The sequence below is a fragment of the Phacochoerus africanus genome, chromosome 2, assembly GCF_016906955.1.
Source record: "Phacochoerus africanus isolate WHEZ1 chromosome 2, ROS_Pafr_v1, whole genome shotgun sequence".
In the NCBI taxonomy this organism is placed as follows: domain Eukaryota; kingdom Metazoa; phylum Chordata; class Mammalia; order Artiodactyla; family Suidae; genus Phacochoerus; species Phacochoerus africanus.
In genome coordinates this window covers 167,824,891-167,849,779 of record NC_062545.1, presented here as the reverse complement: position 1 = coordinate 167,849,779, position 24,889 = coordinate 167,824,891, and the positions used below count along the sequence as shown (strand labels likewise).

At 35.8% G+C, this 24,889-nt stretch overlaps 1 protein-coding gene across 5 annotated transcripts in view; it reads right to left on the bottom strand.

Moving 5' to 3' along the window:
• The window catches only part of MAP2K5 (mitogen-activated protein kinase kinase 5), a 273,914-nt gene that overhangs the window by 183,445 nt on the left and 65,580 nt on the right, over positions 1-24,889 (bottom strand). The window lies entirely within an intron of this gene.

Sequence of the window (24,889 nt, the reverse complement as noted above, 5' to 3'; positions counted from 1 at the left end):
ACATAATGGTTAAGGACATAAATGTAAATCAGAATAAATCCACAGCAAGAGGATATATAATACTTTCAAAGAACAATAACAGTGGTATTTATATTTCTATTTAGTTTAATGGTTTACACAGTGATTCATCATATATTATCTTAAAATTGTCATCTAAGATAATGCTGGTATGATTATCCACTTTTTAGAGCCAAGAACTCTGAAGCATAGAGAAGTTAAGCAGCAATGAGAGAAATTAAGCAATGGCACAAAGCCAGTAAGAGGCAGAACTAGATACCAAACCCAAGTCTTCTGGCTCCAGATCCCTTATGACATACTGTCATTGTTTCGGGGGGTGGGGGGGAGTCTTCTGTAGCTCTCTACTAAGCACTGTACAACTACATGAAAGGGTGAGTTTTCCTTTTGTTTCAATTATATAGATATATATATATATAAACTATATCCCCACATTTCATCAAAATAATCTCAAAACAAATGGAACTAGCTATGGCCTAGGATATAAATTCACGTAAGAAGTCACAGAGTGACATGACTCAAGTATGTGGTTCATCTTTTCCTAAAGCTGGCATCTCTCAATATTAAAAAAGCCTTAGAACAGAGAAAAGCCTAAATTATCAGATACAGTGAAGTAATTACATTTTAACTCAAGCAATATGCATAGACAAAACTACAATTCAAAAAAATACATGCATCCATATGTTCATAGCAGTACTATTCACAATAACCAAGACTTGGAAACAACCTAAATGTCCACTGACAGATAAATGGATTAAGAAGATGTGGGACATATACACAATGGCATACTACTCAGCCGTAAAAAAGAATGAAATAATGCCATTTGCAATAACATGGATGCAACTAGAGAGTCTCATACTAAGTGAAGTCAGAAAGAGAAAGACAAACACTGTATGATATCACTTACATCTGGAATATAAAATACAGCACAAATGAACCTATCTATAGAACAAAAAAAGACTCAGAGACATGGAGAATAGACTTGTAGTTGCCAAGGGGAAGGGGGATAGAGTAGGATGGGAATGGGAGTTTGGGGTTAGTAGATGGCAAACTATTACATTTAGAATGGATAAGCAATGAGGTCCTACTGTATAGCACAGGGAACTATATCCAATCACTTCTCATAGAACATGATAGAAGATAATATGAGAAAAAGAATGCATATGTATGTATTACTGGGCCACTCTGCTATACAGCAGAAATTGACAGAACATACTTAAATCAACCATACTTTAATAAAATTTTGGGGAGTTCCCATCATGGCACAGAGGAAACTATTCCGACTAGGAACCATGAGGTTGCAGGTTTGATCCCCGGCCTCACTTAGTGGGTTAAGGATCTGGTGTTGCCGCGAGCTGTGGTGTAGGTCGCAGACACAGCTCAGATATGGCATTGCTGTGGCTCTGGCATAGGCTGGCAGCTGTAGCTCCCATTAGACCCCTAGCCTGGGACCTTCCATATGCCATGGGTGTAGCCCTAAAAAGCAATAAATAAATAAATAAATAAATATTTTTAAAATAAATTTTTTAAAAGGAATATGAACACATTCACTTATGAAAAAGAGTAAGAATAAGGTTTGTAGAAATAAAATACCATTATATCTCATCAAGACCTTTTGTGTTTCAATGAAATGTGTACACATGTGCTGCAAGGACTGCACATTCTGACCACTATCCAAAAACAATCTGCTGTATGTAAAATTTTCAGGAGTTCCTGCCATGGCTCAGTGGTTAACGAATCCGACTAGGAACCATGAGGTTGTGGGTTCCATCCCTGGCCTCGCTCCATGGGTTAAGGATCCCGTGTTGCCATGAGCTGTGGTGTAGGTCACAGACATGGCTCAGATCCCACGTTGTTGTGGCTGTGGAGTAGGCCGGCAGCGATGGCTCCGACTGGACCCCTAGCCTGGGAACCTCCATATGCCATGGGAGCGGCCCTAAAAATGGCAAGAAAACAAGAAAATAAATAAAAATTTCAAAAAAAAAAATCACGTAACACAAACAAGCAAATCCATGTATGTATAAAGAAACAAATTAGGGAGTTCCCGTCGTGGCACAGTGGTTAACGAATCCGACTAGGAACTATGAGGTTGCGGGTTCGGTCCCTGCCCTTGCTCAGTGGGTCAAGGTTCCGGCATTGCCGTGAGCTGTGGTGTAGGTCGCAGACGCAGCTCAGATCCTGCGTTGCTGTGGCTCTGGTGTAGGCTGGCGGCTACAGCTCTGATTCGACCCCTAGCCCGGGAACCTCCATATGCCATGGGAGCGGCCCAAGAAATGGCAAAAAGACAAAAAAAAAAAAAAAGAAAGAAACAAATTAGTTTGGAAGAACTAAAATCTTGCTCCATAAATGATCTTGCATATTAGCCAAGATTGAACTGGTCTTCCTTTCATCCAGCTAACGTTAAGATATAAGTGGGATAGGGAAGATGTGGGGGAATGGAATTTATTAGCCTTTCAGGATTCCCTATCCTCACATGCCAAATTGCAAAAAATATTTACCAGGCTCCCAATTTTTACTGGGTAAAGGCCTAGTAGCAAAATTCATTTATTTTTAGGTTTTTTTTATTGAGAAATAATTGACATGTAATATTATTAATTAGTTTCAGGTGTGCAACATGATTCAATATTTGTATATATTGTGAAATGATCACCATATTAGGTCTAGTGACATCTACTGTCACACACAGTTTAAAAAAATTGCTTTTGCAGCAACATACATGGAACTAGAGACTGTTATACGAAGTGAAGTAAGTCAGAAAAAGAAAAATACCATATGATATCACTTATATCTGGAATCTAAATATGACACAAATGAACCTTTCCACAGAAAAGAAACTCATGGACATGGAGAACAGACTTGTGGTTGCCAAGGGGGAGGTGGAGGGGGTAGGATGGACTGGGAGTCTGGGGTTAATGAAAACTATTTGCATTTGGAGTGGATAAGCAATGAGATCCTGCTATATAGCACAGGGAAGTATATCCAATCACTTGTGATGGAACATGACGGAGGATAATGTGAGAAAAAGAATGTATGTATATATGTATGACTAGGCAACTTTGATGTATAGTAGAAATTGACAGAACACTGTAAATCAACTATAACAGAAAAAATAAAAATCATAAAATTTAAAAATTGCTTATTCATAAAATAAACAAAACATATATTCCACCATTATCAAAATGAGAACATCATTTTCTGTTGTTTTAGCAGAAATAAATTTGTTTTGACTCTGACAAATTTTGAAAACAGCTTTATTAGGTATAATAATGTATGATAAAATTCACTCATTTTAAGTGTACAATTGAAGAGTAAATTTACAGAGTGGTGGAATCATTGACAAGTATTTTGAAAGTGACTGACTTATGGAAATGGTTCAGTTATTAAGAGCCTACAAGTACTTGTAACTTTTCATATATAAAATGCTACAATTTCAAGTAAAACTAAGAAAAGCATATATACCAATATATATGCCTATGCCCATATATATGAGTGTTATAAAAAATTCATTCTGCTTTTCCTACTTGAGTGAACAAAGATAAGGCCAATTATGGAAGGTAGACTTAGCCTTTACCAATTAATTGTAGAGAAATTCAGGTATATCTCACTTAAAGAAAAGGCAAGGTTACAAAAGTTGGTAACTATTTACTTTACCAAACAGTACTTTAATCTGTATAAATGTCTAAAGACTTCCTCTAAATACTAACCTCCCAAGTAGATATAAATATATCTAAATTACAAAACTTAAATTTAAAAAATTTATATTTTGCATAAAGCAGTATAACATTTTTAAAGTGGAACCCCTATATTACAGTGATTTTGCAACAAATTAACACTTTCCTATCTATGTTAACATTAGACTTTTACAATGTGAAACTATGTCATGATTTGATCATGACATATCTGAACTCATATAATAAATTAATATATAAAAACCTACACTGTATGTTTTCTTAGTGCATGACAGGGAAGTTGTTAGACTAAGCCAATATGAAATGTGACTTGAAGGGATTTAGTAATTTTATTCCAGGTAATATAATATGTAACACTTAATGATAGATTATTTTTCATCTTGAATATCATAGTTTCTTCTAATTTCAACCTTTTAAAATACTGTATATTAGAATCACTAACCAAAGACTGAAATGTAAAGATAAATAGTTAAATGCATACACAAGGACTCAGAAGTTGTAAAAAGAACAGTGTTGTGATAAGGAACAAGAGAAGTGATAAGGAAATGATTAGCAAATAGTCTAGTAAGTATACCACACTGGACAGTTTGGCAACTTAATTAGCCCATCAAGAAAACTGATATCTTTTCCAAAAGAAGGGTCTCCTATTTCCAAGTGAATTAAAAGGAGACACGATGATTTAATTATGATGCACACTAAATCATCCATGCCAGTGTGGGTTCCATCTCGAACAATAAAGATGCTGTATGTGGTTTGGTTTACAGTGCAAAAACAGTACCAATTTAACATTTAGTCATCAAGGAGAGGTTGAGGACAAAGAAATGCCAGGTATGGGTTGAGTGTGTCTCTTAACTTTGCAAACGGCCTTGCACCCAGAGAAAAGGATTTGTTTACTTTCAATGGTTACTGCATCTCAATTGTCTTGACCTTCCTCAACACATTAACTGTAAAGTGATTAAAGAAGTTTGAATGGAAGGTTCTGGTTACACCAAAAGGCAAGTATACACCTCTGCATTGTTTTAATTAACAGCTAACACTTCAAATTAGTTTGTTGTTGCCACAGTAATTACCTGTTCCAATGAGTGCATGGAAGAAGCATTTTTATGAGTTATTTTTAGTGCTGAGTCCTTGAGCATTCCATTATTTGTGATCAGCACAAAGCTTCTGGGAATAGTCCCAGCCCTTAAAATTGAGCACACAATATATACACATTTTAGGATAATAAAAGCTAAGTACCCTGGTATAAATTTTTTGAGTATTTAAAATAACAAGGAGACGAGTAAAAGAGAACATCTATACTTTCCATAGTTTCTTACTTTCCTTTTTCCATTTGGAAAATGATTCTAGATGACTGCACAAAAAAGGTGATACCAATCTTTAGTTTTGGTAGAATAAAGAATAGATGTAAGTATTGAGCAAGTAGGTAATATAGAGAATTGTCTAATCCATTCCTTTTACATCGGAAATATCTAAAACCAAGCTTAAAAAAACTTATCCAAACTCACAGTTAGTCAATGGCAAAGCCAAGACTGGAACTTAGGCAGAATATATACTTTTTAGGACCTAAAAAAAAAATGTGGTGATGTTTAAGTTTTCTTAATTGCATTCTAGAGCAGGGAAACTCATAATTCAAAACTTACAAAGGTACAAACCTATTTCAGTCAGGTTCATCATACTGAAACTTTCCAAGGAAGGAAGGATTTTTGCAATCACTGCCAATCCTGATAAGGAGGCAGAGAGTGAAGGGTGTAGGCTCTAAGTCACTGCACAGATTCTGATGTTAGCTCTGTCACTTGTGATCCGGGACTGTTACTAAACCTCATCTTGCCACATGTGCCTCAAGTCTGAAAAGGGGAAATTGGTCCCTATTTTACAAATTCACAAGGTTTGGTAAGATAATAATATAAGTGAAGCACTGAAGACAGGGGCTGGCACATAGTAAGGAGGCATTAAATGTTAGGAAACTAGAAAGATTTCAGGGTAACTAGGCGTTTATAAGAGTAAAATCTGCTAAAACAAACTGCAAGAACAGGAGTTATCCCTGTGCTTAAGAGTCAGGCTATGTGCCCTACAAACAAAAGGTTTAACTATGAAGGCTAGCAAAAAGCTGCAATATCACACATATTGTTAAGAAAAGCAAGTAATGTCACTTTATGTTGAACAAACTTGGAGGACAAAGAATTAATCATCTGAAATGCTATAGCTATACGATGATTCAAATTCTAGATTTCTTGCCCACTGCTATAACAATTACCCTTGGGTATGATAAGTGCTACATTACAAGTATTCATTGCAGCAAAAACACTATTTGACAGTAATTGTTGCTAAATGAAAAGCCTAATTTTTCATTCTTCCTGGATTGACAGAAAAATATAAGATACCCTAAAAAAATCAACACACTCTCCTTTAATACATACTCTCATAGACTATAAAATTTTGAGGCCTCTCTTCATTCCCATTTTATGGGTGGATTTCTAACTGCTGAATCAAAAATCCTTAGAAGGATTTCATGACCTGGCCCTTGATTACCTCACTGATTTCTGCTTCTGCCAGTGTCCCTTATCACAATACTCACTCTGTTCCACCCAATTATCTTTCTGCCTCAGACCCTTTCAAAGGTCCCTACTCCTCAGGACCACTCTTTCTCCAATAGCCACCTGGCTTGCTTCATCACTTCCTTCAGTTCCAACGTTATTTCTTTGACCATCTTACATAAACAGCCTGTTCTCTCTTTACTCTTCACAGAATTCATTAATACCCTATACAATTCCTTTGTTTATTATCTGTTTCCTACCAACAGAAAGCAAGCTCTGTGAAAACAGGGACTGACTTTGTTATTGTTCTCTATGTATCTCTAAGTGCCTAAAACTGCTGGCCAAATTTTATAAATATCTGTTAAATGAACGAATAGATTTCCTTACCTGCTGTAAGCCAATTTTTATTTTTATTTTTTCTTTCTTTTTTGGCTGTGCCCACAGCATGCAGAAGTTACCAACCAGGGATCAGATATGTGCCACAGCTGCGACCCAAGGCACAAGCAGTGATAACGCTGGATTCTTAACCTGTTGTGCCTCCAGAGAACTATTTTTTATTTTTCTTAAGGCAGATTTGTTTTTCTAGGAAATTGTCCATTTTTTGTTTTCAAATTTATTGTCATAAAGTTATTTATTATACCCTCTTATTTTTAAAATCTCTGCTCTATCTAGAATTATGTTCCCTTTTTAAATTTTAATTTTTTCATTTGTGCCCTCCCTCTGCTATACTTGATAAATTTTTCTTGAATTGTTTCTCAAATTTCAATTTCACTTATTTTATCCTGAGTGGCCCTTTTCCTTCACTTTGTTTGGATTTAACACCTTTCCTTTTTAAAAAAAAAAAATTTCTTGAGTTAGATGCTAAGCCAATTAATATCTAATTTTTCAGGAGTTCCCTGGTGGCTCAACAAGTTAAAGATCCATTGTTGTCATTGCTTAGAAACTTCAGCATGAAGTGGGTGTGGCAAAAAAAATTGAATATTTCTTTTCTAATATGCAGGAAAACTATCTTTAAGTATGATGTGCACTGTAGATCATAAGTTTTCATATATGATGGTCCTTTATTGTCCAGTTGTAAATATTTTTATTCTATTATGATGTATGAGATGACCCATAAATTACTGATATTTGCATTTTAAGTTCAAAATGAATGATAGGGTTAACCTATTACTGAATTCTAAACTAATAATTATAGTCAGAAAAAGTGATCTGTATGTTATAAACTTTACTAAATAAGACTTGCTTTTGTGTCCTAGTATATAATCAGTTCTTTAAAAATAAATTTTCTGTATGAGAAAATACTGTATATCCTCAATTTGAAAGACAAAGTGTGCTATAATCATGTGATCAGGAGTTCCTGCTGTGGCTTAAGGGTAACAAACTTGACTAGTACCCATGAGGACATGGGTTTGATCCCTGGCCCCACTCAGTGGGTTAAGGATCTGGTGTTGTTCTGAGCTGCAGATGTGGCTCAGATCTTGTGTTGCTGTAGCTGTGGCATAGGCTGGCAGCTGCAGCTCCAATTCGACCCCTAGCCTGGGAACTTCCATATGCCACAGGTGCAGCTCTAAAAAAAAGAAAACAAAAAAATCATGTGATCATCATATTAACTGTGATATTAAAATTTCCTATATTCTTAGTAATTTTTGTCTGGTTGATTGATTACTGAGAGACATTCTCCCACTATGACTGTGGGCTTAGCAAACTTTACTTGCAATTCTTTCAAGTTTTTGCTTTATGTATTTTAAGGCTATGTTATTAGTTATATACAAGTTTAGGCCTATTATATATTCAAAGTTCTTTCCTTCTACCATCATAATACAGTAGTCCTTTCTATCACTATCCCTTAAAGAAAAACAAAAACAAAAAAAACCCTTTTTGCCTTGAAGTCTGTTTGTCTTATATTAATATAACCACAACAGCTTTCTATTGATTAGTCTTTGCTGGTATCTTTCCCCCCAAACCTCTTCCTTTCAACCCTTCTCTGTCTTTATGTGTGAGGAATATATCTTAAAATAGTACAGACAGCAGATAATTGCATCTTTTAAAGTTCCATCTGACCAATCTACTCACAGACAATATTAGTTTATTTATATTTAATGTAATTATTGATATACATGGATTTATTTCTACCACTTTAGTCATTTACTTTACACTGCTCCCTCTGTCTCCCTCACAATATTAGATTATTTCTCCTTTATTCCTTTTATTTGTTTTGAAGTTATACATTCATTATCTTTCAGTTGTTACCTATACATTTTTAAATCATACCTGACTTAACAAAACATGCAGTTAATCACTACTGATATTCTTCTCAATATAAAAATCTTATAATGCTCTAATTCTAATCATCTCTTCTGATGTTATTTTGTCCAATCTTTTTGACTTTTTTTTTTTTTTTGCTTTTTAGGGCCGCACCTGTGGCATATGGGGGTTCCCAGGCTAGGGATTCAATTGGAGCTACAGCTGCCAGCCTACACCACAGCCACAGCAACATCAGATCTGAGCCATGTCTGTGACCTACACCACAGCACACAGCAACGCCAGATCCCTAATCCACTGAGTGAGGCCAGGGATCGAAACTGCAACCTCAGGGTTCCTAATCGGATTCATTTCCACTATGCCATGACAGGAATTCCTGACTTCATTTTTTGTCTCTAAATTAATCACTAAAATTGTTTTTTATATAGACATGTTTAAACAGCCACCATTCCTTCTTCCATTTTGTCCCTTTCTGGATTCAACTGAATTAATTTTCTTTCTACATAAAGTATTTTCCTCAGTAATAAACTAACTCTTCCCACTTACCTATCTGTCTATTTCTCTGTCCCTCTGTCTACACATGCAGACACACACTTATATTTCTTTTACATTCATTTCTGAAGATGTATTTATTTTGCCCTCATTCTTGAATGATAGCTTAACTGAGACAATTATTTCCTTTCTACTGTTTGAGGATAAAATGTTTTTCAGCCTTTATTTTTGTTGTTAAAAGTTTGCTTTACTCAATTTGCTGGCCAATAAATGCCACTGACATTCCTTAGATGGAGAAGTGACATGATCAGACCTTAACTTTAAAATCTTTACTCTGGCTGCAGATTATCACAATAAGACTGGAAAGGAGGAGAAACTAGAGAGAGGATAGAGCACTTAGAAACCTGTTATAGTAGTCTATGTAAGAAGTAGTGATATGAAGTGCCTTCTCTCATATATGGATAAGGGAAAATAGAGTTAAAAAAAGACCTTGGCCAGAAAGAATTTATGAAACATGGTAATGAGGAAGATGAATCTAAAATTTTAAGCTAAGATGATAGGCAAATTATAGAATTTATTAACAAAAATAAAATAATCTTAGTCAGCTTTAGACTATATAATCCTGCACTTTTTAGCTCCATGAGGGCAGAGATCATATCCACTTTATTCAACACTGTATATATAGTATCTACCACAATACTTAGCATACAATAGATATTCAAATACTTACAAGCTAATAAATAAATGAGGTAGTCAGGAGAAGGGAGAAAAGAAAAAGGAAATGGGGAACTAACAATTCCTAAGAGTCCACAGAATTATTCTGATTTCCATATGGTGATGTTGTATATGTCATATTTTATAGATAATAATAAAAACAGACTCAGGAATAGTATGGTATTAAGAAACTCACTCAAGCTAATAAGAATTCATGAGTGGCAGCAGATATAGGATTCAAATAGGGGTCTGTTTCAATTCAACCCTTGTGCTCTTTCTGGTATAGACAGAGTATAAACAGAGAATGATTTGAAAAAAGTACACTTCAGGATATTGTAAATGTTGAAAATGGGATTCAGAAAAAGAACACATTAAAACTCCACCTAGCAGGTTCCCTACTCTGTGGTTTTGTGGTTGAATTTATCCACTGACATCAACTACTCTCATGTCTTATGATACTTTACATGTTACTATTATAAATTATTATTTTTCTTCAAAATTTGTCAAGTAACTTCATTAGCGTATGCTTTATTTAACTATATTATAAACTCTGATTACCAAACTATATCGTAAATTCTTAATATAGGGTCCATCTCTTATCCTACTTTAAATTTCAAAGCCAGCCATTTTGCTGATTGCTATATCCCTAACTTCTAACACAGAATACAATACACTCTCCTCTTAGGCACTTAGCTTATATATTTAATAAATAATTCATGTCTCCAACTGCCCAGCACTACACTGGGCATTGTGGATAGAACAAAGGAAAAAAACAGAAAAAGTCCCTGCTCTCCTGAAGCTTACTTTCTAATGGAGGAAGACTGACAATAATAAAAAAAATACAGTATGTTGGGTAGTAGAAGTGGAATGAAAAATAGTAAAGGTAGGTATGTAGAAAATGACCAAGATTAGGGGCATTTTTTTTTTTAATATTACTGGTAAGAGGAGATTAAGGAATTCTTTTCTCATCAGGTTATATTTGAGCAATAAGGGAACACAGATTTAGATAACTCAAAAAAGAGGACTTCAGAGAGAGGAAATGTTAAGTTCAAAGGCCCTAAGGTGGAAGTGTGTGTTTGACATGTGTGTGGAATTGGAATAGGCAAGAGGGCTAGTTGTGGGAGACGAGATCAGAAAGGTAAGGGGAAGACAGATTGAGCAATACCATTAAGGCCATGCTGAGGACTTTGGCAATCCTTCTGAGTAATATAAAAAGCCATAGGGTCAGGAGAGAGCTTATATTTTAGGAATCGTTTTAGCTGCTGGGTAGAAAGAACATCTTGTAGGAAAGCAAGAATAGAAACTAGGAGAGTAGTTGGGAGGCTACTGCAATAATCCCAGCAAGAGATAATAGAGGCTTGGTATAGGATGGTAGGCAAAAAAAGGTTAGCTTGTTGAAATAGTTTTGAGGAAAGATTAATAAGATTAACATGATTTGTGGGTTAATATGATGGATGTTCTGAAAGAAAAATAAGGAATAAGAATAACTGCAAAGTTTTTGTCCTGAGTAACTTGCAAAATAGAGTTTCCATTTATTCAGATTGGAAAACCTGTGGAAGAAGCAGGTTTCAGAGGAAATAAGGCTAGTTTGGGGTAACTTTGAAATGCCTAAAAGATATTCAACTGTTCATTAGATATGAGTCTGAAGTTCAGGAAAGAGGACAGGGCTGAAGACAGACTTTTGGGCTTCACCAATATATAAATGAGATGGAAAAGCCATAGAAATACAAAATTTAGGAATTAAGTTAAAGACTGGACCCAAGTCATTCTAAATCCAGAAGTAAGAAAGATGAGAGGGAACCAGTAAAGAGGATAAGAAGGTGCAGAAAGTTCAATCAGAAACAGAATCCAGAGAATGGTGGTACCTGAGGCCCTAAATGGTGGTATTACACCTCCCATACTGCCAAGTGCAATAACTTACAGAGTAAGTCCTAAAAGAACATGTAACTGATTTCAAAAGCAATATTTGGGGACAAATGTAATTAATCCTATTATGTGCTATTTGAAATTTTAAATACAGATGTAGTACAATACACACAAGGCTAGAGGTGTACTTACCTTCAACCAAATCCTGATGAGAATGTATTGACATACCATTCCAAAAAATAAACTTTTATACCAATTTTTAAAAGTGAGTAAGGAAAAAAGAAAAATTTGAAAACAAAACGTTAAAAAGTCCTACCTTCACAGAGGACATAAGGGAGAAACAACCTGTGTTCACAATTCAACATCTGGACTCCCACAGAAATTTATGTCATATGTAAGATCAATTGCATCTGTATTTTACAATGTTTACTGAAATTATTTATGCTTAGAATTTCAAATTCTAGGAGAACCAAAAAAATATGAATCATCCCAGCTGACTCTCGTTCACAAAATAAATAACCTAGAGCTGATCATATATTTTCTGATAAAGCCTGTACAATCTTATACAATTAAAGTAGGCACTAATTTCTGTGGCACTATTCTGCATATTAATTTCTGAACACATTCTAATCAAATTACTTTAAATTATGAGGAGAAAGAATTTATAATAAGGAATATCTGTGCTTCTCTAGTGATTCTCTTATAATTTAAGAATGTAGGGACTGATTGTAAATATTTCATATTTCAGCATAACTGATAAATGACACTTTGTTACCAAAATGGTCATCATGAGTAAGAAAATATCTTTCTTTTTTTTTTTCCTCTTGAAGCAAGGATCTCAAAAGGAATTGCATGTATGATGACTTTTAATCATGACGGCAAAACAAGAACACTAAAATGACAGCCTTGCCAATGCCCTATGAAGGGAACAGGCAATTCTTTCATACACCATGTGGAATAAATGCCACTGACTTAAAGTTCCACTTCTCACATAGCACACCTCATAAAAGGTTAGTGAAAAGAGGGACACAATTACTCTATGAATTATTTATAGAGCATTATCAATTGTTGGAAATTCTCCAAGTGAATGGGATACCTAACAATCTAGTCACTAAAATGGTGAAAGCAGTAGTTAAGCTTTGGCTTAAGAAAAACATGCATACCCAAACAAAACAAAAATCTTTAGTTATCTTGTGAGATCAATTAAAAAAAAAAAACCCTCGATGTTGCCTTTTAATACAATGATATGTAATTTGTCTTATTGCTTGATCTTTTTAGAGATTTGTTCTCTTGGTAAATTTCTTTGGGGGTGGATTTTACCAATATGTCACATACTAAAATAGCCATCCATGGGAAAAAATTCAAACAGTTTCAGGGAAATCAACACTGACAGTTGTTGCTTCCATAATAGATAAACACATTAGCCAGGCTCTAGCTGTTAAAATAGGAAATCCAAAGTAAACAGCAGTTGTAAAAAGCTTTCATATAAACTGTACTAGTTCAAACAGCAGCCTATGCCAACCTTCCTTCTGCCTAAAAACTCATTACAGATGCTTGACTACTGATTGTGAAATAATTTATAGTTAAGCCACAGGGCCTCCTCGACTATTTAAGTATCAAATCAAACATGTTATCGGGTTACAGATATTAACAACTCTTTCAAGATGCTGATCATACATAGGGCTCATCAACCTAATATATAATATGGGGAACTTGCAAGGTGAGAAGAAGTTCTAGTCAGAGAAAAGTTACCATTATTCTACATTTTATCATTTCTTCTTCAATTTGTTTTGGTTATATACCTGCCTGCTTTTATTCCCACACCTGCCTCAAAGTTAATGTGGTCATCACTGCCTCCATATTTCATCCTTAAGTTGATGCTGCCTGATTCAAGCCTTTAGCACTCAACTGGAGTAACGTCTTATAATATATGGCCTGAATACCTTTGAGATCAAGGAAGCTACAGCCATAGTGATCTCTTGACCAAATCTTCTGACAAAATGCAATGGACAAAAGAGAGGCAAGAAATATAAAGCTAAAGATAAGAATAATTCAATAAAGAAAGAAATGGAGTAGTTAGGCAATACATGTGGAGGAAAAACAGGAGTATAATGAGGATTAACTAGCTGGGAAACTTCTCTCCTGAAATAGCTTGATTATAATATAGTCTCTGCTCACAGTTTCTTGGGGGAAAGCTAATAATAAATCACTTTCCCAAATCAGACACAAAAACAGCTATTTCAGAAAACCTTTTACTAGTTAATAATCAACTGTGCTTTGCAGTTTATCAAAGGTTTTTTAATATAAGGAAGCTATTAAATTTGTATTAAAAATTAATAAGGTAGATATTATTATCCCCACTTTATAGATAAGGATACGCTTGGTGAGGTTAACAACTGTTTCATGATTTTTATCTCTCAAGCTTTGGAGTGGGATGTAGATTCAAGTCTTCTAAAGCCAAATCCAATGCATGTCCCAGCACGCCTCTGTGAACATAAACTGGTTGTTTCTAGATCTTCTAATTCCAGCTGTCTTCAAGGTTCTTTGGGTATGGTCAGTGTTGGATTTTAAAAAGCAATAGGGAAAATCGATTGAATGACTCACTTTTCAGAGTTGCATTAACTTTTTCAGGCCACTGGGGTACAATTTACTAAATTACCTCTCCTAGAACACTAAATAGTACCCTAGTGGGTCAAAGAGTAAATGCACCTCTGAAAAGTGAGCCATTTATCCCCTTCTTCCCTGTAGTACCAGATGTAATATGTCCCCTATGACAGAAATATTAACCCATTTCCATTAAAAACCCAAGAAATTGTCCCACACTAGAGAAAATGAGTATGAGGAAACCTCCCTGAGAGAGTGAGAGGAAAAAAAAAAAAAAAAAGCAAAAATCTCTTCTATAATCCTGCTCACTATTCTGCTGAAAAGTCAACATGTACTTATATGAAAATACCGGTTTTTCATTCACCGGTGATTGATTTTAGTCAAGATCTTGAAACAGAATAAAAAATACAAATTCAAAGCTGATGTTTTTCATGAGCAGATGCATAGGACATCATGATGTCTAGTTTCATCCTGTACTACAGTATTTAAAAAATAAGCTCAATCATTCATCTTGCTTCTGAAATATATATCACAAAACAGTTGTTCTTTCACATGTCATTATGCTACAAGTTATCCCCTTAACAAAAAAAAAAAAATTCTCGTTTATAACAAGTAAGTACATTATTATTTCTAATCTCTATAAAGGCAAAAGCCTCTGAATACATTTCTGAGTTGCCTCAGGAATAGCTATTGAGTGATTTAACAGTTGCCGGATACCTTAATAAAGCCAAACTTCACGTTTTCAGCACTGTTAGTCCCTTACTCTTCTGGAAGATGGCTATGCAATGAAAATAAGACAACTTTAATTTAAGAATCATCCAGCTTCTAATTAAACTGCCATAGGCAGCTGGTTGGATAAGTTTTAATCAGTTTCAATCACCTATTGATTGGTATACTGAAGCCTAAAAAATTAAAAGTAAAAGATGATTGGGGAATTGTCCCATCTCAGAACAACAGTAGAGGCCTCTGTAAATAACTCCTCTTTTAACCATCAGCTAAATGAACACTTCAATACTGCAGTACAAAGTCTTCTGCAAAATTACTTTAACTAACAAGCAGAAATTTATCAGCTTCAGCCAAAATCAATGCTGAAATCAATTTGAACACTGGTTGTGTCTAAAGGGGCTCATTGGCAATTTAGGGAAATTACACCATGTAAATGCCTGTGCTTTAATTGAACAGTTTCATCAACTAGGCTGTGATTGCTGTCCATTCATTTATTTACTTTCGCTGCAGCTACCATTCTGCAAAGGAATGGCTTTTGTCAGGCTGGAGAGAGGCACTTTATCTTCATTTTGTGCACTTTTGTGCATAACAGACTTCCTGAAACTGGCGTATCATGACCAGGGTCAAACAAACCAGCAGGGACTTTTTGCTTTAACATTAAAAACTGAATAACATTCAAACTATCATCATACCTTCCACCATCTGAGTACAGTTACCTTTAAACCCAATGATAAGGAAAAATTTGTGCCTTTGTGTTACAGACAACAAGATAAAGTATTTGGATTCTAAACTCAATTCTACTACGTTCTTCTTTTTGAGGTATCTGTAGTGACTTGCAAAAATATATAAATTGTATTAGAAGATACTCTTCAAAAACTGAGCAACATTTTGTTTTACAAAGTCCTTTGAGATTAGTCAAAAGGAGGTGCTATTCTCCCACCCACTCAGGAGATGAAGGCTTAAAGATGTCACATATATTTTTAAAGTAAGATTGACAGGAGGAAAAAGGGAGAGGAGTTCATGTGGGAGGAGGAAAACAAACTTGCTTATAAAAGCCAGCAGCCAAAAAAACCTACAAGACTCTAAGGATGATTTAAAAACACACAAAGCATTCACAAAATCATGGGCAATGAAGAAACCCAAAGACATAATTTCTGGAGAATCATATGCTGAAATGACTTAAGAGTGGAGAGAGGCATTAACATTTTTAACACGAATCAGTTACTTCAAAGATTACAAATTCCGGAGAGGGGAGGAAGAAAGAAGACAGCTGTTTGTTCATATAGTCATCTATAAGGTACCTGACGCAAAAAATAAAAATAAAAATACAGAACACAACTGCAGTATATTTTCTAGAAAATGGCAGCAGAAATTTTTAGGCCTTCACAGAGTCTGCTTATCTTGGCACCTCACAGAATCAAAACCTAATTATTTACTAGGAAGGGCTTCAAGAAGGGACCAAGAAGTAAAAAAGGATGCATTTCAGTGGTGGTTCTAGCTCCTGTTTTGCTTCAATGCCTCAGGGAAATTCCTTTATTTTGGTATTTCAGTTTCATCACAGGTCAAATGCAGATGGTGATATCTACTCTACCCGGCTACATTCCAATGCTGCTGGGGGATAATCCTGGGCATGCGATAGGAGAGCCCACGTTGGAAAAAGAAACAGCCATTATGATTCTGAGCCTCTCTTGTGTCCTGGGTATGTGAAGGCACACAGGGCCTTAAAACATTTTAATAGGCTTCCAGAGAAGCAGGAAACTTCTCATTTGCCTTTTCTGACAGTTAACCCAGGTGTTATACTCTGCTACACTAAGATGTATCTTTAAAAAAAGTTAAAATGAAGAGATAAATGGTGTATACAAACTTAGCACATGTGTTTATGGTAAAAATTCATTCTGAAATTTTATCCCATTTGTCATTTTCTCTACCACTATAAAGTTTCATTGGCTATGTATTTTGTTGCTGAGACAATGTAAAAAATATTTTATTCATAATTTTTAGGTAACTTTTCTGAAAACTTAATTATAGTTTAATCTGAGCTTTATGTTTATTGACTAAGTATACTGTTACATTTTGCTGCTAGAGTTAGCAATTGTAACAGAATCAGTATGTTTTAGAACCTTACACAATACATATTTTCCAAACACACAAAGCTTGTTGAAATGCCATATTGATTGTGCCCTAAAGCAAGTTCTAATTTTGACTGAACATTTTTCATTATTTGAATTCACAAAACAACACGAACTCTGCTTTCAGCAATAATATTGTATATTCTTTTGCTTTCTTTTATAATAATGACCAAGAAAAGTATGGAAATTTTAGGGCCAAAAAAAATACTACATCACACTTAAAAATCAAAATACTGTTCAAAAAATGTTATGCTTAATACCTACAGCCCAAGTCTCTTTTGCTATTTCCCCCTCTAATTTGGTAATCTGCTCCTCTGACTCGGCTTTAGTGCACAAATAGGAAACTAAATGTATTTCACTCCACTAAGGCAGCAGTTTAATAGACACATGGTCTCTTATATCAAAGTAACCAACAACAGAGCAATAAAAAAAAATGTTGCAGAAAGTTATATACAGTAAATGCCTTTTGGACTTTCCAGTGAATTATTTTCCAAAAAAAGCAATTTAAGTAAATACCCTAGACGCTATGGTATACAAATATTTGCTTGTACTATATGCCAACCAGGAGCTTACAATTTTCTAACACATCAGATACCATAAAATAGCTAAAAAATAATAATTTCTTATAAATCAAGAAATGCACCACTTCCACTAGCACAACCATACGATTAATCTAGGGATTCAATTATTAACCTCAAAGTTTTTGATAAGTAATGGTCTAACCCAAAGGATAGACCAAATAACAGGTTATGTTGCAATAATTCTGTCAGCCAAGTAACGGTTGTTTTAACACCCACTAAAAAGCCTCTACAATTAACAACTAAAGATGGCGCATCACTGACTTTCAGGATTATCTATTAATTTATATATTGCAACCAAAAAAAAATTTGGGTTAGAAATTAGAAAACTTAGCGCAAATGGCAAACTGAAAAACCATGGCTGGAGAAGTAGGCCCAAGTACTGATCTAGGTATCAGGACAAATTTAAGGAGTACAACTTGCGGTTTTGATACTGAGTTCTAGTCTTGATTTGTCCTTGGGCATGCCACTTAAAGTTTCCAAGCTTTATCTTTCTCACTGGTAAGAAGGGGGTAACCATACCAACCAATGCCTTCTTAGCAAGGATTCAGAGAGGCCTCAAAGATCCTGCATGATCAGGACTCTGTCCACTCTCCCCTGAGCTAGCTCTACTCCAACCACACTCCTAGATACAAATATTCCTACCCAGCTTAGGGCATCTGTTAGATGGCTCCCTGTGCCTGGAAGGTTCTCCCTTCATATTCTCCCAAAACTGGCTCCTTCCTGTCCTCCAGGTCTCAGCTCAAACATCCCCCATCCCTCAGGTAAGCCTTGCTGAGCACCTATTTTACATTCTTCACAGCACTTGAAAGGTCTGCTATCATCTTCCTTCCTTGATTACTGTCTGTCTACACCCCCACCCCCACCCCTGCCTCTGCGTGACCTCCAAAAGCACAGGGAACTTGCCCATCTTGTTCACTACTGGATCGCATGTGTTTAGAACAGTCCTTGGCACAGAGTTGCTCTTGGTGAGTATCTGTTCAGTGAATATACAATAAGACAAAATCTAAAAGTATGAAACCAAATGATCTAACATTAAGATTTTTATGGTAGCTGAATGCTGAATTTCATTTTGGAACTTTAGACTTGGAAGTCATCAGTGCAGTCATTTCATGTCCAGTCTAGGTAGGAGTTCTTTTCTTGGCAATTCTGAATACTAAGCCATATCATTCTGCTTGAGTTAGAAAGGTTCATCCCCTCCCAGCACCACCCAGCAATGCACAACACTTTGTGTCCATCTTTAAGCAGTGAAGACTTGGCCTCTGCAGATTAATTCCTAAGACACTAAGTATCTACAGTAGGTAAGGTGCAGTACTGGGCCCTGGGAGGCTGCCCACTTAGATTACCTCTAGGGAGGACAGTCCAGTGAGAAGAACAATAGGAAGAATACACGGCTCACTCTATAACTAAAGGAAGACTGTCACAGACACATTCAAGACAAGCAATTTGAGTGGGCCTTTAGAAGAATACAAAGCAAACCTGCTCCTCTGTCGATGGGAATGCCCATCAGACTTTAAGTCAGTTGTCATGGGATCCATTAATTTTCTCTTCTTGAGATAAAAGTCAGCCAATTCCTCTGACCACTTCTCACCTCAAATAACATTTCCTCCATGAGGCCCTTCCTAATTCTTCCTGAGGAAGGAGCTAAAAGTCATCACTTCTTCCTCAGCCCCCAGGGCCTGTGTACCACACAGAGAGACATGTTACCTGTGGCTAGAGCTTCTCCATGGACTTGCACACAGGTCCATTAAGAGTCTGGCTGTCCCAAACAGCGGATAACTGCTCTCCACACAGCAGAGGATCAGAACATACCCCACTAATGAGTGGATGATTGGACAGACACAATTTCCCAGACCCCTTTTTATTCTCTCCATGCTCTTCTAAGTGGTCTATGAACTGTCCACATCTCTCTACAAATTCATTACCCAAATTGGACACATAAATCCAAAAGTTGCATATTGTAAGATAAAGTCAAGCCCAAATATTATACCCTCCTAATGCAGCCAGAGAACAGATTTCAGTGGAAACTAGATCTCTTCCACCCTACAAAAACAGAATGCTAATGCTTATCTGTTCACAACCACCTCTGTTGGGAACTTTAAATTTCTTCATAAAGCATTTTTATTAAAATAAAATATTAGAAAGAAGTCTTGCCACCTCAAAACTGTTTCTCCCTAGAAGGAGATAGTGTTGAAATACTTAGATTCAGCAAATTCTTACTTGAAATATTACCATAATGTATTGATTTTTTACCAGACTCAATTGACTGAAAAGTTGTTTGTATAGCAATATTGGCCAAACCAATATACTAGAACAATTCTGTTACCCATAGTAATCAAGTGCATTTCTGAAGTATAATTATACTGTCATAAAAATAAAGCCAAGATACCCTTTTCCAAGCAATAAAACAACAGGGGCTATAAAACAGGAAGAAGAAAAGGCCAAATAAACGAGATTTTTTAAAATGAAATTTAGTGTCTTTCAAACCCACCACCGCCTCCTCTTCCTTCCCTTAAGCCAAGGTTAGCAGAAAATGATCAATACTTCAATCTCAATAAACTATTTCAATAATAGTTAATTCGGGTGGAAACAGAGTCTGAAAATCTGCTCAGCGACCTGTGACATCCTGTCATGTTGGTTGGATGCCAATAATCCATCATTGCCATAATGGATATGAGCATGTGTGAAGTTATGGAAACGTGGAGGTGGGCAGAAAAGTGGGAAAGGTGTTGAGAATCAGGAGCTCAGGTTCATTCCTTAGATTCTAATCAATACCATACCCCATTATTGTATGAAACAAACCTCTAACGGTGAATGCTGGGAGAGGGAGCGAGGGAAGCATACATAATTAATTTTGACAGATACTCATTGATTTTCTGAAAATATTAATATCTTTGCTAGTCACATGATACTATAATACAACCCAGTCATACACAAGTATTTAATTTTACATTAAGATGATGTCTCATTTGCTTGTCTAAAATATGATTTTGGTGCAAGAAAAAGACTCTTCATTTGATTGGAAATTTAAAGTTAAAATAAATCAAACAATCACCCTAGCTCTTGGGTCAATATCAAAACCATTTAAAAACTACTCTTAATTTATGGGATGCACTTCAGGGAAAAAACAAAGGAGTAGGGTCATTGAAACAGTTGTTAGAGAAGGTGGGGTCAGACCTATGGCTTTTTGGTTTGGCACCGTCCTTTCTGATGAAAAAGTGAGAGTTTTTCTGGGCATTAGGTAGTTCCCAATATTTTCATCAAGCACTCCATCTGTTATGTTTTTCCCTCAGGAATTCCATGTTTTAATATATTTTGTTTACTAAACAGCATTTAATCAGATAACATGTATTTTCTCATTTTCTACAACTGACCACTACAGCTTCTAATTTTCATGAAATAAATCATGTTAACTGTAATAAGTTGACATAATCCAGCCCCCAAACAAAAACATCATGTTTCACTTAGCCTATACAGCCATATCACAAGGGCAGAATACAACTTAACAGTTCACATGATCTAAGTTATCGTCTCCAAGGACATCCTCAACCTATTGCCCAACAATATTTCATAAAGTAGATAATACTTCATAAACTAGGAAAGGAAGAAAGACCAACACTTTTGAAAATTATTATCCCCCCCTCTTCTCTTGTCTCTAGATATGGTCAAATTAATTTCTAAATAATGATATATACCCAATCTTCAAAACACCATGTAGTCAGCACATACACTACCAATTATACCACTGAGAAAATTCTACCCCAAACTCAGGTTAGACCCTTTACTGTAGGAAGCAGCAGAATGTAGAAAATTCACTAGTGTTTTCAAATACCTACAGATTAGAATACATGGCCAAAAAGCTGACAACTTGAGCCTTAGCCTGAATAATCTGCATTAAGGAAAAAATTAATATAAAAAATGATCCTTGAGTGCTTGTTGGCTAACTGACTTAGAATGGTTTAAGTCCTAAGAGTTAGATTTTACTTCATTTCTGGACCCGAAGCTTATGCAACTCCATTAAACAATGCACTGGAGTTCCTGTCGTGGCTCAAGGGAAACAAATCTGACTAAGAACCATGAGGTTGCGGGTTCCATCCCTGGCATCGCCCAATGGGTTAAGGATCCGGTGTTGCTGTGAGCTGTGGTGGAGGTTGCAGACGTGACTTGGATCCCACATTGCTGTGGCTGTGGCACAGGCTGGCGGCTACAGCTCCAATTCTACCCCTAGCCTGGGAAACTCCATATGCCATGAGCGTGACCCTAAAAAGCAAACAAAACAAAACAACTAATGTACTGAGGGAGCAAAGAACATGAGTGCCTAGCCTTGATTATCACAGAATGTTTCCAAAGTAACTGGGCCTGCTAAGTACTTTCATTTCCATGTGTCCTACTACTCAAGAAAAAAGGACAGTAACTAGAATGTTGGGGTAATGGATACCAAATACTCAAAAGTTTTAACATTTAAAGAATATTAACCATTTAGGGAGTTTCCGTCATGGCGCAGTGGTTAACGAATCCGACTAGGAACCATGAGGTTGCGGGTTCCATTCCTGCCCTGGCTCAGTGGGTTAACGATCCGGCGTTGCCGTGAGCTGTGGTGTAGGTTGCAGATACGGCTCGGATCCTGCATTGCTGTGGCCCTCGTGTAGGCCAGTGGCTACAGCTCTGATTAGACCCCTAGCCTGGGAACTTCCATATGCTGTGGGAGCAGCCCAAGAAATGGCAAAAAGACCAAAAAAAAAAAAAAAAAGAATATTAACCATTTAAATACATGCCTTTAGTTTAGAAATCCCTATTCTTCTAGGTGAATGTTCTAAAACAATTATGTAGCCTTGAAATTATGCCACCTCTAAAACTAGCTAGATATGGGGAAGACCCAATTAAAGAGCTCTACTAAAACCTGCTTGGAAAAAACCTCCATGTGCCTCATTCTCATTCCAGCCAACATGAATAAAGCATCTATTCTATCCTTAGGACTGTGCTGGGTACACTAGAAAATACAAGGAAACACAATGGACCCTGCTCGACCTTGAGAAACAACACTGCCTCGGGGAAAAACAGAGAGTGAAAGAAAGAGATGCTGTGTAGAGTGCTGGCTTTGCCACATGAATATGAGCCCTAGTGGCAAAATAGGCTTAACATCATACCAACTGTTCTATAGCAATTTGAAAATAAGCCATGATAAAAGAGAAAACACCTTGAAACTTTGAGAAAATCATTATATTTAAAATAACATATAAGATACTACAATAAATCATATTCATGGGGCACCTAGAGAATAAAAGGAAACATAAGTATACTGTAATGTATCATAATATAAAATAGAATTTTTTAAAGTTAATTTAACACAACTCTAATTCTATGAGCTATTTACATATGTTCCTTAAAAAAAAAAAGACTCTCATGGCGATACACCTTCTACCTGGAATCTAACAAATGGCACAAATGAACCTTTCTACCGAAAAGAAACTCATGGACTGGAAAGCAGACTTTTTTTTTGCCAGATTGGAGGGGAGGGTGCGGGAAGGACTGGGATTTTGGGGGGGGGAATAGATGCAAACACTTGCACTTGGAGTGGGTTAGCAATGAGATCCTAATGTATAGCCCAGGGAACTATACCCAGCCACTTTTTTTGGAACAAGATGGAGGATAATGTGAGAAAAAGAATATGTATATACATGTACGACTGATTCACTTTGCTGTTAAAGAGAAATTGAGCACTATAAATCAGGTATAATGGAAGTAAAAAATGATTAAAAAAAAATGAATCCCATGGCCAAGGAAGCATAGGAAACCCAGGAATTAACAATTTTTCTATTTTTTCTATCATGGGTACCACCATGATAGACACTAACATTCAGTGTCAGTCACAGTGCTAAGCCTTTTCTATGGAATATCTCATTTAACCTCATAGTGACTTTATAAGTTAAATATATCATTCCCATTTTACACATGGGGACACTGAGGTAGAAGGCTTTATGTAACTTTCCCAAGGTCATACAGCTAGTTAGTGGCAGATAGAGGATTCAAACTCAGAGCCCCGACATTTAACCACAACACATATTGTTCTCCACTTTTCCAAAGTTTTTAAAATTTACTGTGAATCTATCAGAAGGGAATAGAACATATGTTTCCTAATTTATTTATTTATGTATTTTTTTGGAGCAACTTGTAGCATTTTGGGAAATGGAGCAATAATTACAATGCATTCACTCCTTTTCCTAAATTATTCTTCTTCCTAGGCTTCGGTTAAACTCTAAAGTATTTCCTTTATGATCTATTTCAAAATAGTAAGCCTGGAGATACCACAACTTAAAATTACCTGTATAGATCACTATCATAATAATAGCTCAGTAGGTGACTACACACCAAATCCACATTTGGTTTAAATGTCTGGGCCTAGAACTTCATATTGTATAATTGAGGAGAACATCCAGACTTAAAGGATGAAAATGTGATCAACTATTAAATAATATACATGCAGTTACATGATATCATATCCTTTGAAATTCATATCTCATAAAGTGGAGCAAATAAGAATGAAGTATTAAACTTTTGCTTTGTATTTATTAGCTTTATTATTCTTTGTAAGAAAAAAATTAAATAGACCCATTAGGCAGTTTTGTCACCAATGAATGCATTTTCCAATATTTTCTTCATCTAGTTTATGTAGCATAGCCTATAATGTAATCATTTTTGTTTGAAAAAAATCAGTTTTTATAGTTAACACCATTAAGGTAAACTTAGCTAGGAGAAAGTCAATCATAACATATCAAACACTTAGTTTTATAGAGAATTTAGTAAAGTGGCTTTTCATTTCTTGATGATTATGCCATTTCTCTGTGCTGAACTAAAAACCAGGGATATGAGAACAATACAAACTGAAGGCCAGACAGAAATGAAAGCCATTAATCAATGACTGATCAAGTGATTATGCAATTTGATATCTTCATGTTCTTCATGTTCTCTCCCCTTAAGAATCACCGAGGCAGTAAGTGAAATGTTTTCTTTTTATAAGAAATCTGCTATATAAAGTATCAAATGATCATGATACTGCCATTCACCCTCCAAAACAACCACTGTCAAAAACATACTAAATCTACATAAAGAACAGACTTGTGGCTGCCAAGGGGAAGGAGTGAGGAGGTGGGATGGACTAGGAATCTGGAGTTAGTAGATATAAACTATTACATTTAGAATGGATAAGCAATGAGATCCTACCATATAGCACAGAAAACTATATCCAGTCTCTTGGACTAGACCATGATGGAAGATAACAT